The following is a 19,314-nucleotide window of genomic DNA, read 5'->3' on the forward strand; positions in this document are numbered from 1 at the left end:
GGCATCTAGGTTGTTTCCAGGTTCTGGCTATTACAAATAGTGCTGCTATGAACATAGCTGAGCATGTATCTTTATGGTATAAATCAGCATTCCTTGGGTAGATGCCCAAGAGTGGGATGGCTGGGTCTTGAGGTAGTTCGATTCCTAATTTTCTGAGAAACCGCCATACTGATTTCCACAGTGGTTGTACAAGTTTACATTCCCACCAACAGTGGAGGAGTGTTCCCTTTGCTCCACATCCTCTCCAACATTGACTGTCATTAGTGTTTTTGATCTTAGCCATTCTAACAGGTGTAAGGTGGTATCTCAGAGTCATTTTGATTTCAGGCCCAAATTTTATAGCCTTTAATTTTTGTTTTTATATTGTTTTCAGACAGGGTTTCTCTGCATAAACCCTGGCTGTCCTGGAACTCATTATGTAGACCAGGGGGGACCTCAAACTCAGAGATCCGCCTGCCTCTGCCTCCGGAGTACTGGGATTAAAGGTGTGCGCCACCATGCCCGGCTACCTTTTAATTTTTTTTTTTTTTGATAGTGTTGCCTCCTTAAAGGCTGGGGGTGGGGCGATGTTGGCAAGCCTTAGCGCTATCTGACTGTGGGCACGTTCCTTGGACTCTGAATGTCATTTTCCAGATCTCCTTCCTTTCCAGGCATATCAGGGTCCTCTTTCACACTGGCCAGGGAGGCCCTCATTAGTCCCCTAAGACTTGGGGTAGAGAGTGATTTGGTAGAGGCGGTGTAACACCTGTGAGGGAGCAGTTTCTGGTCAGCACCTCCTCTCCTGTCTACCCATCCACTCAGGACAGTGACCCTTAGTGTAAAGGCCGTTGGCATGAGTCCCCTCGCCTAAGAACTTCCTCTGCCCTTTCCACATTACAGAGACTCAAGAGCCCAAGACCAGCCCTTAGTGAAGAGCGGCTGAAGCTGATCAGTGTGCTACTCTGCTTCCTTACTGCTCGGAGAGACTTAAAACTCCTGTAAGGTGCGGAGAAGGGAGAACACACAGTGAATGTACAATTCCGTGAAGAGTGGAAGGATTGCCATCGGCGAGGCTGTCCATGAATTGTCCCAGGAGTCAGGGAGGGGACCAGCTTCCCTTGCCCACTGGCTTTCTTCCCCATGCCTGGTTGCTCCAGCCTGGCTGCACCGTGGTCCCTACTGCTTCCTTTGCCGGGACTCCTCTTACTTTTCTGACCTGCTTCCCACCCCCTCACCCTTCCCCTAAGGTAACACTCCAGGGAAGCCACTTTACCCTGATTTTGTCTCAGGGTTGGTTTTAGTAAACTGAAAAATTAAGCAATTGCATAGGAAAGGGTTTTTCGAAGAGGAGGCCTTTGAGCTGAGAGCTGAGGATAGAGAGGGAAGGAACTGGCTGTATTGGAAGCAGTACAGGGGGAGTGGAGGAGGCCCTAATTTGAGGCCGGCCATCTTGAGCATGGAACAAAGGAATGTGCAGGGCTGGCCCACAGCAGTGAGTAGGGAGGGGAGGACACAGTGTGCAAGAGGGAGGCATGAGCCAGATGCTGCAAGGTTGCCCATCACGAGTATGGGGATGTGTGCGATGTGCATGTATGTGCCGTGCCTGGCTTCCCTTTCCTCCTCGGCTTTCCTTATTTCTGAAAGCCCAAGCTGGAGGCAGAAACAGCTCGCTGCATCCCCTGGAATGTGAGATGACAGGAGAGTGGAGGAGCCAGCCATCACTGTGAATGATTTTCTTCCAAATTACTGAAATTCTGTCTCAGCGTTAGACACCCAGTTTCCAACTAAAGACACCACTTCCTAACCCCTTCTTTTATACGCAAGCAAGGGGGCTCTTTGTGGATATATAACTGAAGGGTGTCATTATAGACAGTAGACAAGCCTGAAACTTAGAACAAGGGTGACTAGATCCAGTTCTGGTTCCCCACCACTGTAAGAGGAAGCTGGCCAACCTGAAAGAATTTACATCATATTTTGGATCCTCATTTTCCTTTTCCTTTTGATGAGGAACAGACCATTCCCTTTCCAATGTGCATATTGAAAGGAAGTGATGTTGTTAAATTGAAGCAGAATGGTCATTTCCCCAAGATATGCATGCACTGCCCTCTGAGCCTTTGGGAACAGAAGGAATAGGACTGGGGAAATGGCTGGGTGGGTAAAATGCTTGAGGTACAAGTATGTAGATTCAAGAGGGCACCAAGTGATTCTCCTTCCCAGCCTTCCTGGAACCACACTTAAGACTATGGGTATGTACCACCATGCTCTCTGAGACTTTCTAGTCCTTTTCATGGGAAGGAAATTTATAGTTAAGTTTCCCCAAGTACTAGTGTAACTATCTAACAGAAAGAAAAGACAGGGAAATTAAAAAAAAAAAAAAACAGTAAATGCATTTTGATTGATAGTGCAATTGGTTAGCTTTTTTATTAAAGTAAAATTTAATGGTAAAAATCTTGTCGTAAGGTAGGCAATTCATGATGTGCATACAAAGTGATAGACATAGATAAAGACACCACCAGGAATGATATAATTCAATAAGCAAATGCCCTGTAAGCGGAGGTGAGCACTGTAACAGTCAGGCCGACTGCAACCAGAGTGAATTCATGATCTCATAGAAATCTGATTTTAAATTGTAGCGAGACAGCTTCTGACCATCACTGGTCCAAGTTTAAGCAGGGCCAAATCAGGCTGGGGACAGAGCTCATTGGCGGAGCTCTTGCTGCGCATGTGTGATGCCCTAAGATAATTACCAGTGAGAGAGGCAGGGTGGGGAGATATCGCCACATATCATTTATAATAATAAAGCTTTGGAGAGGGTTTTCTTTGGCTCTGGTGATATTCACTCCAGAACCTCGTTCCCTTTTGGAAGCCTCTTCACCCTGGCGTAGGGACTCAGTGTGTCATCCATCACAAAATCATACAAGACTTTCCCCCAGGAGTCGTGATGGGGGAGTTTGTCGTAGTATTCTGCCGCTATTTTCCTCACCTGAAAGTGAAAAAACACAGCAAGGTGAACCGTGAGTATCACTGAGGCCTCAAGATGACAGGTGAGGGTCTGACAGACAGACAGACAAAATACTGAACCAGCCAAAGGGCAACACCTTTGCTCATGGTCCTTCAGACTCCCTGCAGTTCTTCATGAATAAGGACAGTCTACAGATCACACACACAATTAGGATTCAGAAGTGTTAGAAGATGTACAAAATTTATTACTTGGTAAAATAACTCAATTAAAAAATCAAATTCCTTTGTAGAATGAACATCCGTTCATCATGCTGATCTGATGGGCTTTTGTTAAGATGTATGTTTTTCATTTAATTCTTTGAGAATTTTATGCATGTATGCCACGTATTTGATAATATCAATCCCCTAGTCTTACCAGGCCTGACCCTGCCAAATTTTCCTTCCAACTGCATGTCTTCTTTTTATAACGCATTGAGTTATTTTACCAAGTAATAAGTTTTGCACATCTTGTAACACTTCTGAATCCTAGTTTTAATGGCCAAATATAAGAATCCAAGAGACTGAACTTTTGTAAAATTAGGTTGTCAGACATTGGATATACATTATGCTTTATTTTTTAAGTGAATTTTTGTTTGATACTATATACCAAGTTTTCTTTAAAAATGAGCAAGTGAAAGCCAGGCGGTGGTGGCGCACGCCTTTAATCCCAGCACTTGGGAGGCAGAGGCCAGGCGGATCTCTGTGAGTTCGAGGCCAGCCTGGGCTACCAAGTGAGTTCCAGGAAAGGCACAAAGCTACACAGAGAAACCCTGTCTCGAAAAACAAACAAACAAAAAAAAATGAGCAAGTGAAGACTAATTTGGATCATATAATAATCAAAAACTAAAACAATAAATCAAAAATTTCACTTACCTGTGGAAGGCGGCTTCCAGGAATACTAGGGAAGTCATGATGTTCATTATGGTAGCCCCCATTGAACATGAGAAAGTTCAGAGGCCCATAATATGAGTTGGTGTCTTGCCCCTTTAAGAACATGTAATGGTCAGCTATAAAATGCCAGCAATTGGTTCAAACCCATGCCAAACAGGGAGGCTGTCAACATGTAGACTAAAGATTTAATTCCAAAAACATAGTAAATTATAATGTTAAAAGTGATCTGGGTCACATTATTGATAGTTTCCAGATAAGTAGCTGGTTTGGGGTTGACAAAATAAGGTCGAAGAAAAATCAACCAAGGCTGAAAAACAACCCACATAAGCTTCCTGAAAGTGGTACAGAAGAACCAGCCTTCAAAGTGAGAAGGAGCATCCACATCAATGCCATCAGCTCCAAGGTATCGATGATGATCCATGTGGTACATTTTATAAGAAATCGAGTATGGAACCCCAATAGGAAGGTTAGCAAATATTCCAAACCAGCGGTTCCACAGCGCCCTGTGGTGGCCAAATGGGAAATTGTGAGAAATCTCATGGATCCCCAGAGTCATTGAGTGGTTAATGGTGGTACCAAAGACAAAGGCCCAAAATATGACCCATTTCCAGTCCAGGTCTTTCACTAAGTAAAATGAAGCCAGCTTGACGAGAACCATCAGAGTTATGATCCAGATGAGGTTGGGGTCAGGTTTCATCAAGGATTTTATCTCTGGATACTTTGCTGTAAGAAAAGAAAATACAATAAGAATCATAAGTGGAAAAACTACAATTATAATTATAAAAATTACAATGAACACACCTAAGAAATTATAATGAGCCCTTGGAGAGAGAGAGCTCAGTTGGTGAAGTGTTTGCTATGCAAGCGTGAGGACCTGACTTTGATCTCCAGAACCCAAGGGAAAGAGACAAGTTTGCTAGCATGATCTTTCCTTTTTTCTTTTTCTTTCTTTTTTTTGTGGTTTTTTGAGATAGGGTTTCTCTCTGTAACAACCTTGGCTGGCCTTGAACTCACAGAGATCCTCCTGCCTCTGCCTCCCAAATGCTGGATTAAAGGCATGTGCCACCACTGCCCAGCACTAGCATGATCTTTTAATCCCCCTACTAGGGAGGCAGAGACAGATGACTCTTTGGGGCTCACTGTCCAGACATCACATACCTGATACACACATATACATGTTAAGTAAAGCCTCCTAGCTCAATATTATACTTCCTGTAAGGGAATAATGACAAATCAAAATTGAGTAAATTATTAGTCCCTTGAAGAAATAATTATCATTTACCATTTAGTACTTTGAGCACTTAAGAAATAGTATGAGAAACACTGTGTACTATAATAAAGGAGTGTAGTTATTCATTTCCTAGATATTCTTAAATTTAGGTGACTTTATCCTTGAGCAAAAGACATGATATAGATGAAATATTAATATATGTAACCATTAGGAAAAAATTAGCCACATTCTAAAAGGTATAATATAGATTTTAACGAAACTCTAGTTGATCTGGACAATGCTGGAGCATGCCTTTAATCCCAGCACTCAGTAAGCAGAGGCAGGCAGATCTCTGTGAGTTTGAGGCCAACCTGATCTACATAATGAGTTCCTCAACAGCCAGGACTATATACAGATGATGTCTCAAAAAATATTCTCAGGACATAGAAATTAATTTGGAATACTCAAAATTTAAAAAATCCCTTGAGCCTAAAACTTTAACAGGTAGTTTTGTTATTTCATCCAAAGGTTCAATGGGAAGTAAATATAAAATTAGCTTTTATGCTTATTTAATATAGATATCACCTATGGGGATGTGCTCACACACCTTGCATGTGCCAGGTTCTATTCCTGGCACACACATCCTTGTGCAGATCAAATCTAACTTCTCCTTTCCCACCTCTCCTCCACACACTTCCTAACCTCTAGCAACAGTGTTTCCATTTCCAAGTCAACTTGTTTTGGCTTCTACATGTGAAGGAGACATGGTACTTATCCTTCTATGTCTGATGTTACATTTAACACAGTAAGCTCTAGTTCCTACATTATCTACAAATTATAGCAAGTGTATGGTTCTGTGTGTAAAGGTCAGTGTTGGAAGTTGCTCTTCAGTCACTCTCCACCTTATAATTTACATTTTTAAAGGTTTTTTTTTAAATTTATGTGTATAAGTGTTTTGCTTGCATGTATGTATGTGCACCATGTGTGTGTCTGGTATACATGGAGGTCAGAAGAGGGCATCAGATCTCTTGGAACTAGAGTTACAAATGATTGTGAGCCATCATGTCCATGCTTGGTTGCCCTGCAAGAGCAAGGACTCTTAACCGCGTAGCCATCTCTCCTGCTCTCCACCTTATATTTTGAGGCAGAGCCTGTCACTGAACCTGGTGCTCTCTGATTTGACTCGATTGACTAGCCAAAACACCCCAGAGATCCTCCTGTCCCTGCGGCCCCTGTACCAGGGTGGCTGGCACTTGGAACTGTGCCTGTTTTAATGTGGGTGCTGAGGATCTGAACCCAGGTCCACCGGCCTGCATGACAAGCACTTCATTGACTTCTGAGATATCTCTCCAGCTCATTTCATTCTTATTTGTCATAGGGTGATGGGATGTTATCGTCTATGCACATCACACTTTTTTATCCTTGCTGCTTGTTGGTGAGCCCCTCAGCTAATTCCATAATTTAGCTATTGTGACTGCCACAACACATATGAATGTGAGGGCATCTCTTTTGTATGCTGATTTTATCCACTTTAGAGGTGCAGCAGGAAGTGCCCCGGGAGAGGATTAGATGGAAAATTTATTCTTGGTGTTTTGAGGAAATAATACTATTTTTTAGATTTTTTTTTTGAGAAATATCCATGCTGTTTTCCATAATAACTGTATAGTTTATACCCCCGATAGCAGTGTTTAAGAGTTCCTTTCCTCTGCATCCTTATCAGTATTAGAACAATGATAGTTATTTTAGTTGGGGTGGGATATTATTGTAGGTTTGTCTACATTTCTCTGATGTCTAAGGATACTGAGAATTTTCTCATCTATTTCTTGGCCATTTATTATTTGTGTGTGTGTGGGGGGGGTTGTTGTTGTTCTGAGGAGTGTCTCCAGATCATTTACTCCTTTTACACTCGGGTGTTTTGTTGTTGTTTTTAAATAACCCTCCTCTATTCTAGCTATCAGTCCCCATCACATGACTAGTTGGCAGCTATCTTCCGTTCTGCACATCATCTTCTGTCCGCCTGTCCATCTTACTCTGTTGATTACTCTCTCTGCTCTACAGAAACTACTTGGTTTAGTAAAACACTGTTTCTCAATTTTTTTGTGTGTGTGTTTGCCTTTGAACTCCAATCTGGAAAATCTTTGTCTATACCAATATCTTCACTTGTATTCCCTATGATTTCTTTCAGTTATTTCTGGTCTTACACTTAGGTATTTGATTCATTTTGAGGTTTATTTTGTTTCATTTTGATTTGAGACAGGGTCCCTCCACATAACCTGGCTGGCCTGGGTTAAAGGTGTGTGCCACCAAGCCCAGTTTGAGTCAGTTTTTTTTTCATTTTCTTTTTGTTTGCTTGTTTGTTTTTTGTTTTGTTTTGTTTTGCTTTTCGAGACAGGGTTTCTCTGTGTAGTTTTGGTGCCTGTTCTGGAACTCACTCTGTAGTCCAGGCTGGCCTCGAACTCACAGAGATCCGCCTGGCTCTGCCTCCCGAGTGCTGGGATTAAAGGTGTGCGCCACCTGGCGAGTCAGTTTTTTTTAATATGTTGATAAGAGTAAAATTTCAGTATCATATATGTGGATACTTCCATTATTTTGTGTATCTACTTCAATTTTTCCCATCAATATTATGTAACTTTTATTGTTGAAGTCTATTATTTCATTGGTAAGTTTTACTTTGCTGTTTAACTATTTACAACTATGAGGGTGGCTGACTTAGTGTCTCCTGCTCACCAAGTTTTTTTTTTGTTTTGTTTTTTTTTTTTTTTTTTTTTTTGGATACAGAGAAACTAAGGATTTTTAATTAAGTTAAAAAATATTTTATGCCAGCTGCGCATGGTGGAGCACACCTTTAATCCCAGCACTCAAGAGACAGAGTATGGGCAGATCTCTGTGATTTCAGAGCCAGCCTAGTCTATACAAAGCAATTTCCTAGAGATCCAGGGCTGCACAGAGAAACCCTGTCATCCATATGAGTGTTTTGCCTGAATGTATGTGTTTGTACCATGAGAGGCTAAAGGAAGGTGTCAGATACCCTGGCACTAGAGTAACAGATGTTCGTGAGCTGTCATGTGCTGTGGGGTGGTTTTTCTGTATGCTGTGAATATGTGTTGCTACCATTGGTTAGCAAAGAAGCTGCTCTGGCCTACGGGAAGACAGGTTATAGTTAGATGGGAAATCCAAGCAAAGATACAGGGAGAAGAAAGGTGTAGTCAGAGAGATGCCAGCCCGCTGCCCAAGGAGCAACGTGCCAGCAAACCGGTAATGCCACAACTACATGGCATTACATAGATCGATAGAAATGGGTTAATTTAAGACCAGAGAGCTAGCTATCAAGAATCCTGAGCCATAGACCAAATAGCATGTAATTAATATTAAGCCTCTGTGTGATTATTTTAAAAGTGGCTGCAGGACTGTGGGACCAGGGCGGGACCGAGAAAAGTGTCCATCTGCAATCATGTCAGTGCTGGAAACCAAACCTGGATCTTCTGCAGAGCAGTCAAGCCTCTTAACTGCTGGGCCATATCTCCAGCCCCAGAGGTAAAGAGTTTTAAAGATGTATTCTTGCTGTGTTGGCTAGATCGGTCTCAAACTTGGGGATTCATGCAAGCCTTCTGCCTCGGCCTCCCAAGTAGCTAGTACACAGGTGTGCACCACCATGACCAGCAAGTCACGTGTTGTGTATTTCTTGTATGTTGATTTGGTGTTCTGCTATGTTACTGAATTTGTCAGTTCCAATAGCCTTGTGTGGAGTCTACTTTCCTACATATATAGTCACAGGGTAAACATAACAGATGACCTTCCACTTTGTTTTTATTTCCTGTCTCTCTTTTGCCTGTTTGCTCTTTTTAAAACTTCTTAGTATTATACAAAATTGAGCAGTGACTGGCACCCTTTCCTTCTTCCTGAATGCACAGAAATACTTTTCAGTTCTTTGTCCATTAAGTATGACGTTGGCTGGGCCTCACATAGGCTGTACAAATACCCAAACATTGAGCTACATCCCCAGCCACATTCTCCTAAATCCTTTGCCAAGCATTTCATTCACAATAGTTCCCACAGCTTCTATTGCTAAGCATTTCATTCACAATAATTCCCATAGATTCTGTTGCTAAGTATTTCATTCACAATAGTTCATATAGATTCTATTGCTAAGAAGTAATTTTGTTCTTTTTCTGACAGCGTATTATCCAGTTTTACATAAATTTTGTACATTTGAGATTTTTGGGTGTATCTAGTAGATCAGATATTTCTGCCAATTTTATGAAATTCTTAGGAAGTGAGTGGTTTTCCCTTGAAGATGTACCTTAAAGTGTCAGTTTGATATGCAATGTTGACTTTATTTCCATTAGAGTCTCCCTCTACCATCTGTGGCTGTGAGTGATGCCTTCGGCACAACACATGCTATGCAGAGTCAGCGAGAGCCACTGTGTCTAGACTGTTATGACAGCGACAACATGCTCACGGTCCAACAGTGTGTTGCAGAGAGCAGGGGCGGGAGGGCCCACAGTGCGGCTTCTCCTACAGGGCAGCTGGGGCCGGTGCAGGAAAGTGGGCACTGTCGAGACTGGCTCTGCAGCAGCAAGGCCTAGGACCTCTCAGAGGTGTGGGCTCACAGGGGCAGCAGTGGGAGGCTCAGCACCCCCTCTTTGGCACTTGCACCCCAGACACACTCTTTCAGCTGAAGTGCATTTTAGGAGTAGAAGTCCATCTGAATGGAGCAGGGTGGAGTTTCTTTTCATCCCCTTTGTCCATGAGTACCCACTGGGGGGTTGTTGGTAAAGCATGAAATGGACTTTTAACACACTAACTCTAACTACAGATTCAAAGTGTATGGATTTGTTTCTTCCCCCAAAGTACAGATATATATTTCAGAAGTACATTGTCATTTTGATGAGATAATTTAAATGAACCCCCAGACTCTTCTTCCTTAAAGTTATTTCTTTTCTGTCTCCAGAAATGGAACACTGAGTGGTAAAATAGTATATTTCATCAAGAAATATAAAGTCCATTCAGCTTTTTCAAGTGAGATGGTTCGTTGGTGATAAGTTTGTAGGGAAAAGCTCAAGGCTGAGAAAAGCATCAATTAACACTCTCTTGCTTCCTTGATTTTCTGACTATTGAAGAGAAAGCTAAGTTTAAGAGTCAGCTTTTGTAAAGGTGGACATCACATGATTCTGAGGCAATATGTAAAATGTAGATAATAGGTACTACTGATATCTTATAAAATTAAGTACAAGTAAGCTGCAATGTTGTTAGAGAAAGAGGAGAAACCCAAGAACTAGACAGAAGTCTTTTAAACGCTGCCTTAACATGAAACTCAAAGGTTCTCGCACCCACTAGTGTTAACTCATTCACAAAAGAAGAAATTTCTAACTTTAGACACTCATAAACATTGGGTCTGGTCTTTTCATTGGGAATATGGACGTCAAGAGAAAGCAAACTGTTGTGTATAGCAGAGATCTCCAGGGGTTGGGGGTGTGCCACAGTGTGGACCTGCTGTGTGAGACCCTGGGTTCAGTCCCCAGCACTGGAGGAGGGCCCCTCACATTCAACCCCTCCATTAGTGTCCTTGGTTTAAACAGAGAACAGGTTAGAAGCGTGTTCTTTGCAGGCAGCCTAACCCAGGTTACAGTCCTCCTCCTAGCACTGATCTCCTTCCTTCTCACTGCATCTTCTACAAGGCAGAAAAGGCAGAAAACTGGAATGAGGAAAAGTTAGGCAATGTCAGAGAGAACCCAACTCAGAAGTCTGGTGGGTCATGAAGGGCGGCCTGGGAGAGAGGAGAGAATTCCCTGGGAACACGGAAGGCCCTGTATACTCTAGAGCTGTGAGACCTGGTTAGTCGGTGTTAAAGCCCGAAACAACTGTCAGGACAAGCCAGGTATTTTTGTATTTGGTTGGTCATCTGTGTTTCAGTTTCTTCACCCTGACAACCAAAAAGGATGAGAATTGTCTGTGAACTTCCCTTTGTGTCCCAGGTTTGTGGTAGAAAGACAGGAGATGTGAGCACACCAGGACCTGTCTTCTCCAACAGGCCCTGGGTTCCAGGTAGTGCTGCCCCTCACTGGGACCTACCTGCATTGGATCATGTGTACTTGGCTCCAGGACCCCAGGATTTCCCAGGACCACATCCTGAGCCTCACACTCCAGTAGCGGGCTATTTAGAGAAACCACTGCCCAATGGACGTCCTAAGACTCCCCTAGTTAGTGGAGAAGGCCTGGGATGTCTCAGTCTGGAGATCTTTAACCTGAATCAGCAGGTTGGGCTGAGGGTGCTCACGCTCAGGACTGGCCCCTGCCTCTTCACCAAGCAGGCAGTTCATCTTGGGGATCTGTGAAGTCCCATGCATCCCCAAGCTGTGAGCACCCTGAGCCTAGCCCCGGCCTCTCCTTCTGTTGGGGGCATGAGCAGTAGCTGTACACTCTGGAGCATATGTTTAAAACCTCACCCAGGATCTCTCGTCTCCTCTGCGCATGCGGTTCATCCGTGTCGACCCACTCAAAATCTTCCGAGAAACGCGGCTCCCCATGCTGGCGCGGACTTCTCTGGGTTCTGCACCAGGTCCTACCTCCTGAAAGCAAAGGAAGCAGAGGATGCTGCCGGCTCTGGTGTGCAGGTGCCTGTGCCAGGCTGAGTAAAGTAACAGAGGGGCAGAGCCTAGCTTGCCCCGCCCACTCTCCCCAGTCACTGCCCTCTGGCTCCTAGCTCTGGGCCAGACTAGGAAGAGGTGGTTTGCTGTGAGGGTCTGTGGCTTGTGAGCACCTGGGGGGTCCAACTCCTGCTGTCCTGCAGGTGTCCAGGGTCAGCCCCTCCTTCTCGGACAGGATGAAAAAGGAAGGAGATGTCTCTGAGTAGACAAGGCTGCTGCTCAGAACTGAGGATCCTGCAGGGTTGCTGCAACTTCACCAAGTCAGGAGGATCCCCGCTCTAACACCTGGCAGCAGCCCAAACTGTGTATTTAGTTTCCAAAGTAAATGAGCAGCAGACCGTGTGTGCCAGCTTCTAAATGTAAAGCTTCTCCTGCCCAGAAGGAAAACACAGGCTGTGTGGCACTGAAAAGCCACTGAACAAAATGGAAACATGATTTCTGTGAGAAGAAAAGGTGACATGGAATCTCATTCCAATGCATGCATTTCTGTAACTGGCATCTCTCACAAAGGTCATGGAGATCTTCAGGAGGGTACATTTTGTTTCTAAAATAACTACCACTGCTGTGTCCAAACAATTAACTAGGACTAGGATTACAGAAGGACAGGCAGCGTACTTCCTAGTAAAAGGACCCAGCAAACTACACACTGCCTGTGCCACACCACTACCCAGAGAACACAGAGATGCTGTCAGCCTGAGACATCCATAGGGAGCACTACCCTAGAGTAACCTGGGATCTTCAATATTTATGATTCAAGGAACATAAAGAAAGGGTAGCCTAAGAATTAAGGACTGTCTAAAAGATGTATAACCAACTTCAATGTGCTTGTCTTATTAAGATTCAGATGCAAAGATGCATACTTTTAAAAACTTACTTGGAATTTAATTTAGATAGGTGGAGGTGTTAGGAAGTCACTGCAAAAAAGTTCACCGGAGAACTGGGCAGTGGTGGCGCATGCCTTTAATCCCAGCACTCGGGAGGCAGAGGCAGGCACATCTCAGTGAGTTTGAGGCCAGCCTGGTCTACAGAGCTAGTTCTAGGACATTGAAGGCTACACAAAGAAACCTTGTCTTGAATAACCAAAAAGAAAAAGAAAGGAAGGAAGGAGGAAGAGGAAGAGGAGGAGGAGGAGGAGGAGGAGGAGGAAGAAGAAGAAGAAGAAGAAGAAGAAGAAGAAGAAGAAGAAGAAGAAGAAGAAGAAGAAGAAGAAATAAATTTTAATGGGGATATAGTATTATGGTTTTAGGTTTCTCAAAAGGGTTCTTATCCTTTAGAAGTAAATACCAGATAAACGCCAGGAAAAGTACGAAGTTATGCTGTACTACTGATATAAGCTACAGTTCTTGGTGTATTGATATGAAGTGGTCTCCAACGCATATGTTAAATGTAAAGCAGTAGGTATAAAGAGAACGGTGAGTGTACATAATAAATGTACTTGCTTCCTTAAATATGCATAAAATACACATGACATCCAAGCAGTGACTGCATTGTGCCAGAGTAAGTAGGAGAGAGATGAGAAGGGAATATTTTCCACTGTGTCTAACAATGACCCTCCTGTCTCTTCCCCAAGGTGGCGTGATTTCAGTGTGTACCACATCGCCAAGGCACCAGTAATTGTAAATCAATTTCCCACAAATTTACTATTTGTTTTTTTAAAACCTGCAAAAGCTCTTCTTCAGTTTTCTTCCAAGTCCCCTCAAAGCTATGTTTTTCCTCACGGGCTGGTGAAGGTTCAGCCACCTTGGATCTCTGCACAGCAATGCTCCCCACCCTTGACTGTGCAGGGTGGAGCTTGGGCACACCCCGAGCACTCTCCTGCCCACTGCATGAGGAATAGCAGCTCCCCCACAACCCCTCCCCAGGTTCTCAGGCAAACTTAGACTTTCCATTTGCTGTCAGCAACCCTCATTCAGACCAGCCTGGAGGCTGCTGGTAACATGAACTGCTGCCTGCTTAGGCCAATGTTCTTCATCCCTCTCGATATCAGAGCCTAAGTGTATGTCCTAAGCTGGCCTTTCCTGACTGCCTGAGAGCTTTTCAGACCCCACCTCTTCTGTCACTGTAGACTCTAGGAAGGTAAGGAGAAAAATGATTCAGATTATAATGTAGCTGTTTTAAAGTCGTGTTTGACATTCTAAGAAAAGTACTGAGCTATAGAGTGATTATGAGAGGGACCCATGTTTAGCTACATCCGGGTCTGCAGTTTCAGAACCTTCACTGTGGTGTAAGAACAGAAAAGTCAACTAAGAGAAGACAGACCGAATGCTTTGGGCTTTGAAATGGCCTAAATCTCTTATCTAGCTTTCATATCTTTTATTAGTGTTGGCAAGAGATTTTCGATAGATGATCATCCTAGTCATGCAGGAGGATCCATCCAGTGTCTGTCAAAGACCTGGAAGTGTCCACATAGCCCCTGATGGCCCGGGGTATCAGGTGAGATAAGGGTTTTCCTCCACATGAACTTCCCCTTCCCATTCTCTAATTAGTTAGCTAATTTGTTCTGGTTTCTGTATTTGAGACAGTGTCCCTCTGTAGTTCATGCTGCTGTCCCATCTCATCCTCCTTCTCAGCCTGGGATTGCAGGTACATGCACACACATGCAGCTACCATTTCATTTTTGAACAGGCATTTGAATAATCATTCAGCTGAACTCTTAGAATGATCTGAAAAGGCTTGGGCCTTTGAGATGCTATGTCAATGTTAATTCACAGAAGAAAAATTATAGTAAGCCTTCCTCACTCTAAACAAACGTTGATCATGACATCTACTTCTGGATATCAAGTGGGCACCACACCCTGTCAATAAGTTTTTGCCTGTAAATACCTGATTATTTTGTTGTTGTTACTGTTGTGCTTCTGGATTAGTAATGACCACATGCATTTGCAGTTAAAACTGTCACACATGTGGCTCTAACTAGAGCAGGACTGACATGAGGCTAGCACTCCGCCTCACCCTCTGTCCTCTGCCCTACAGGCCTCCCTCAGATTTGCTGTTCCTGCCCAGTATTAGAGGCCTTTGTGCCATTTAGAGCTGGCATCTTTAGTCCCACAGGCTCTGCAGTCTCAGAGTCTATGCCCCTGAGCTGCCTCCCCTGGTGTCCCTTTTCTTCCAGTACACAGGCCCCCCAGGGCTCTGGGCCTCTCTCTTTCATAGGGATGACCTCCATCAGCCGAGTTGCTTACTCATTTCTATGGGGTTCTGTGGGATTCTGTGGGTTTGTCCTCACATCTCTGGTTTGGATACCTCAGTTCCCAGATGCCAATCAACTGCTTAAGTGACATGTCACAAGCAGGGCCACCTGAGATGCTGGGCTGTCTGGACATCCCATGAAAGCCAGATGGTTCCTCATGCGTTCTTTTTTCCATCTCAACTCAGCTCAAGAACAAAAGTGGACTGTGGGGAAACTTATATCATGTCCTCAACAGAAACAGGAAAAAGAATAATAAGACCAAGTTAGCAACAGTTTTGTAGACAATCCAATGGAACCTACTTGTCAGAATAAATAAGTGGAGAATTACCGAGCAAATCACTTTCACTCTAAGCTTTTATAGAGCAGCAGGCAACTGTTTAAAAGTACAGTTAAACTGAACAAAAACAACTATGAGAACATTAAAATGCATCGAGAAACACCTAACCAAAGACTTTAAGGTCTTTAGGATCATATGTCAACCATCTGGTGGGAGGTTTACAGGGGAATGAACCAGGGCTTTCGGGTGACAAGCACACACCACCACCCAGCACCAAACTCCATCCAATAGCATAAGCTCTTTATGGAAAGACACTAGGGACTTGAACGCACCATGCAATAGACCATGCTAATAGACCGGGAGGCTAAATTCCATAAAAATGTAAGGTCTCCCTTTCAGCTAGTTGATCTACAGATTCAAACTGATTCTAACCAAACTTGCAAGTAGAATTTTGTTGGAAATTGATCAGATGCTTTTTAAATTTACATGGAAGAGTAACATCAAGATGAAGACACACCAAGATAACTGCAAAAGAAGGAAAGTGACTTTGCCAGAGGCTGTCAATTTTTTTCTTTTATTTATTTTATTTTACAATACTATTCAGTTCTACATAACAGCCACAGATTCCCTTGTTCCCCCCCCTTCCTGCCCCCCCTTCCATTCCCCCAGCCCACCCTCCTTTCCCACCACCTCCAGAGCAAGGCCTCCCCCGAGGACTGGGATCGACCTGATAGACTCAGTCCAGGCAGGTCCAGTCCCCTCCTCCAGATTGAGCCAAGCGTCCCTGTATAAGTCCCAGGTTTCAAACAGCTATCTCATGCAGTGAGCCCAGGACCTGGTACCACTGCCTAGATGCCTCCCAAACAGATCAAGCCAATCAACTGTCTCACCTATTCAGAGGGCCTGATCCAGTTGGGGGCCCCTCAGCCTTTGGTTCATAGTTCATGTGTTTCCATTCGTTCGGCTATTTGTCCCTGTGCTTTATCCAACCTTGGTTTCAACAATTCTCGCTCATATAAACCCTCCTCTTTCTCGCTAATTAGACTCCCAGCACTCCACCCGGGGCCTAGCCGTGAATGTCTGCATCCAGATTCCTCAGTCCTTGGATGGGGTTTCTGGCACAACTATTAGGGTGTTTGGCCATCCCATCACCAGAGTAGGTCAGTCCCGGCTGTCTCTCGGCCATTGCCAGCAGTCTTTTGTGGGGGTATCTTTGTGGATTTCTGTGGGCCTCTTTAGCACTTTGTTTCTTCCTTTTCTCATGTGGTCTTCATTTACCATGGTCTCCTATTCCTTGTTCTCCCTCTCTGTTCTTGATCCAGGTGGGATCCCCCGCTCTCTTTCCCTCGACCCTCGCCATTCATTGCTCCCACTCATGTCCAGGCTGTTCATGTAGATCTCATCCATTCTCCATCATTGGGTGATCCCTGTGTCTTTCTTGAGGTCCTGTTTTCCAGTTAGCCTCACTGGTGATATGAGTAGCTGTCCAGTCATCCTTGTTCCACATCTAGTATCCTCCTATGAATGAGTACATACCATATTTGTCTTTCTGAGTCTTGGTTACCTCACTCAGGATGATTTTTTCTAGATCCATCCATTTGCCGGCAAACCTCATGATGTCATTGTTTTTCTCTGCTGAGTAGTATTCCATTGTGTATATGTGCCACAATTTATTTATCCATTCTTCAGTTGAAGGGCATCTAGGTTGTTTGCAGGTTTTTGGCTATTACAAACAATGCTGATATAAACATAGCTGAGCAAGTGCTCTTGTGGTATGATTGAGCATTTCTTGGGTATATGCCCAAGAGTGGTATAGCTGGATCTTGGGGGAGATTGATTCCCAATTTTCTAAGAAAGCGCCATATTGATTTCCAAAGTGGTTGTACAAGCTTGCATTCCCACCAGCAGTGGAGGAGAGTTCCCCGAGTTCCACATCCTCTCCAGCATAAAGTGTCCTCAGTATTTTTGATCTTAGCCATTCTGACAGGCATAAGGTGATATCTCAGAGTTGTTTTGATTTGCATTTCCCTGATGATTAGGGATGTTGATCAATTCCTTAAATGCCTTTCAGCCATTTGAGTTTCCTCTGTTGAGAATTCTCTGTTTAGTTCTATAGCCCATTTATTAATTGGACTGTTGGTCGTTTTGATGTCTAATTTCTTGAGTTCCTTATATATTCTGGATATCAGTCCTCTGTCAGATGTGGGGTTGGTGAAGATCTTTTCCCATTCTGTAGGCTGTCGCTTTGCCTTGTTGACCGTATCCTTTGCTCTACCAAAAGCTTCTCAGTTTCAAGAGGTCCCATTGATTGATTGTTTCTCTCAGTGCCTGTGCTACTGGTGTTATATTTAGGAAGTGATCTCCTATGCCAATGCATTCAAGTCTACTTCCTACTTTCTCTTCTAGCAGGTTCAGAGTAGCTGGATTTCTGTGAGGTCCTTGATCCACTTGGACTTAAGTTTTGTGCAAGGTGACAGATATGGATCTATTTGCAGCCTTCTACATGTTGATATCCAGTTATGCCAGTAGCATTTGTTGAAGATGCTTTCTTTTTTCCATTGTACCCTTTTGGCTTCTTTGTCAAAAAATTATATGTTCATAGGTATGTGGGTTAATGTCAGGGTCTTCAATTCGATTCCATTGGTCCACATGTCGGTAATCAAAAATACCAAACAATTCTTCACAGACCTGGAAAGAATAATACTCAACTTCATATGGAAAAACAAAAAACCCAGGATAGCCAAAAGAATCCTGTACAATAAAACAACCTCTGGAGGCATCACAATCCCTGACTTCAAGCTCTACTATAGAGTTACAGTAATAAAAACAGCTTGGTATTGGCATAAAAACCGACATGTAAATTCTTATACTGCCCTAATAGGTCATTTATAGAGCATCATGGCAAAACTCCTGCTGCTGTAACAAATTACCATAGACTTGGTGGGTTACCAAAAAAACAAAACAAAACAAAACAAAACAACAACAACAACAACAACAAACCATATCCCTATAACTCACAGGCAGGCCAGTGTACAACCTTGGCACAGGCAACTTCACTGTCCTGTGAGCTCTCTCTTCCTAGTTCATAGAGGACATCTTTTCACAGTGTCCTCAGGGGAGAAGTAGAAGGAAGCTCCCATGGGTCTCTTTTATAAGGGCTTCAACCCTGTGTATGAGATCCCTAAGCTCACTTCTCCAGGGCCCTGCCTAGAAATACCATAACAGATGAGTAGTACTCTGTAGGAGACAGAATATATATTATTAACATATGAAGAAAGGTCATAATAATGGGGCAGAATAGAGGTTCCAGAAAGAAATCCTATGAGTGTGAGCACCTTAAGATGAGCGAGGAAGAAAGAGTTTTAAGTGAGATGAACCCACTCCACTGGACACTAACATGGTTCAGGTGGATTATGGCTAAAATGTGGAGGCTGAAACTAAGTTATTTTAAAACTTAGTAGACATGTAATTTATTAAATTTAGGGAGGATTTATTAAAGACAAAAAGCATAAATCATCATGGAAATACATTGGTCACTAAGAGTATAACTCAGTGGTCAGGGGCATGTTTAGTTTGAGTCCTGAGGCCCAGCCCTGGAGCCACAGACCAAGAATGAAGAAGAGACCAGTTAAGATCTGTTAATCACAAGACAAGAGTGGAAAGTCAAGCCAAGAGAAAGGGACTGCAGTGCAAATGATCAAGAAAGGATTCTGATGTAAATACAAGGAGGACTCTGAGGACACTCAGTGGGGAGGGAGGGGAGACAAAAAACAAATGACTTATCAGCACAAGAAGCACTATGGCCTCTCAGTCAGGGTCCAATGAGGAGGAACACACACTTTCATGGCTTGGTAACAAAAGGATTCTATTGTGAGAGACTGGTTACCCAGATAGCGCAAAGTTCAGAGTAACGTGGACAAGGAAGACACTGTCCCTCAGTTGGAAGGCCTCCTCCTCGGGCAGGAGATAGGACATCAGCACCACATCACCCAGTGACAGCAGAGCCACCCGGGTCCTGTCCGGCAGGACCTGGAGCCCAAACTGTAGCAAGTGGGACCTGAAGCAAAGAAGAGAAGGGACAGTACATTAGCTCACTTTTTATAGAAAACAATCCCATGAT

At 43.6% G+C, this 19,314-nt stretch overlaps 1 pseudogene; it reads right to left on the minus strand.

The window, feature by feature from the left end:
* Positions 1-2,363: 2,363 nt before the first annotated feature.
* Positions 2,364-11,607, minus strand: LOC114686410 (annotated as a pseudogene).
* Between the last annotated feature and the right edge of the window lie 7,707 nt (positions 11,608-19,314).

The sequence above is a fragment of the Peromyscus leucopus genome, chromosome 15, assembly GCF_004664715.2.
Source record: "Peromyscus leucopus breed LL Stock chromosome 15, UCI_PerLeu_2.1, whole genome shotgun sequence".
NCBI lineage: Eukaryota > Metazoa > Chordata > Mammalia > Rodentia > Cricetidae > Peromyscus > Peromyscus leucopus.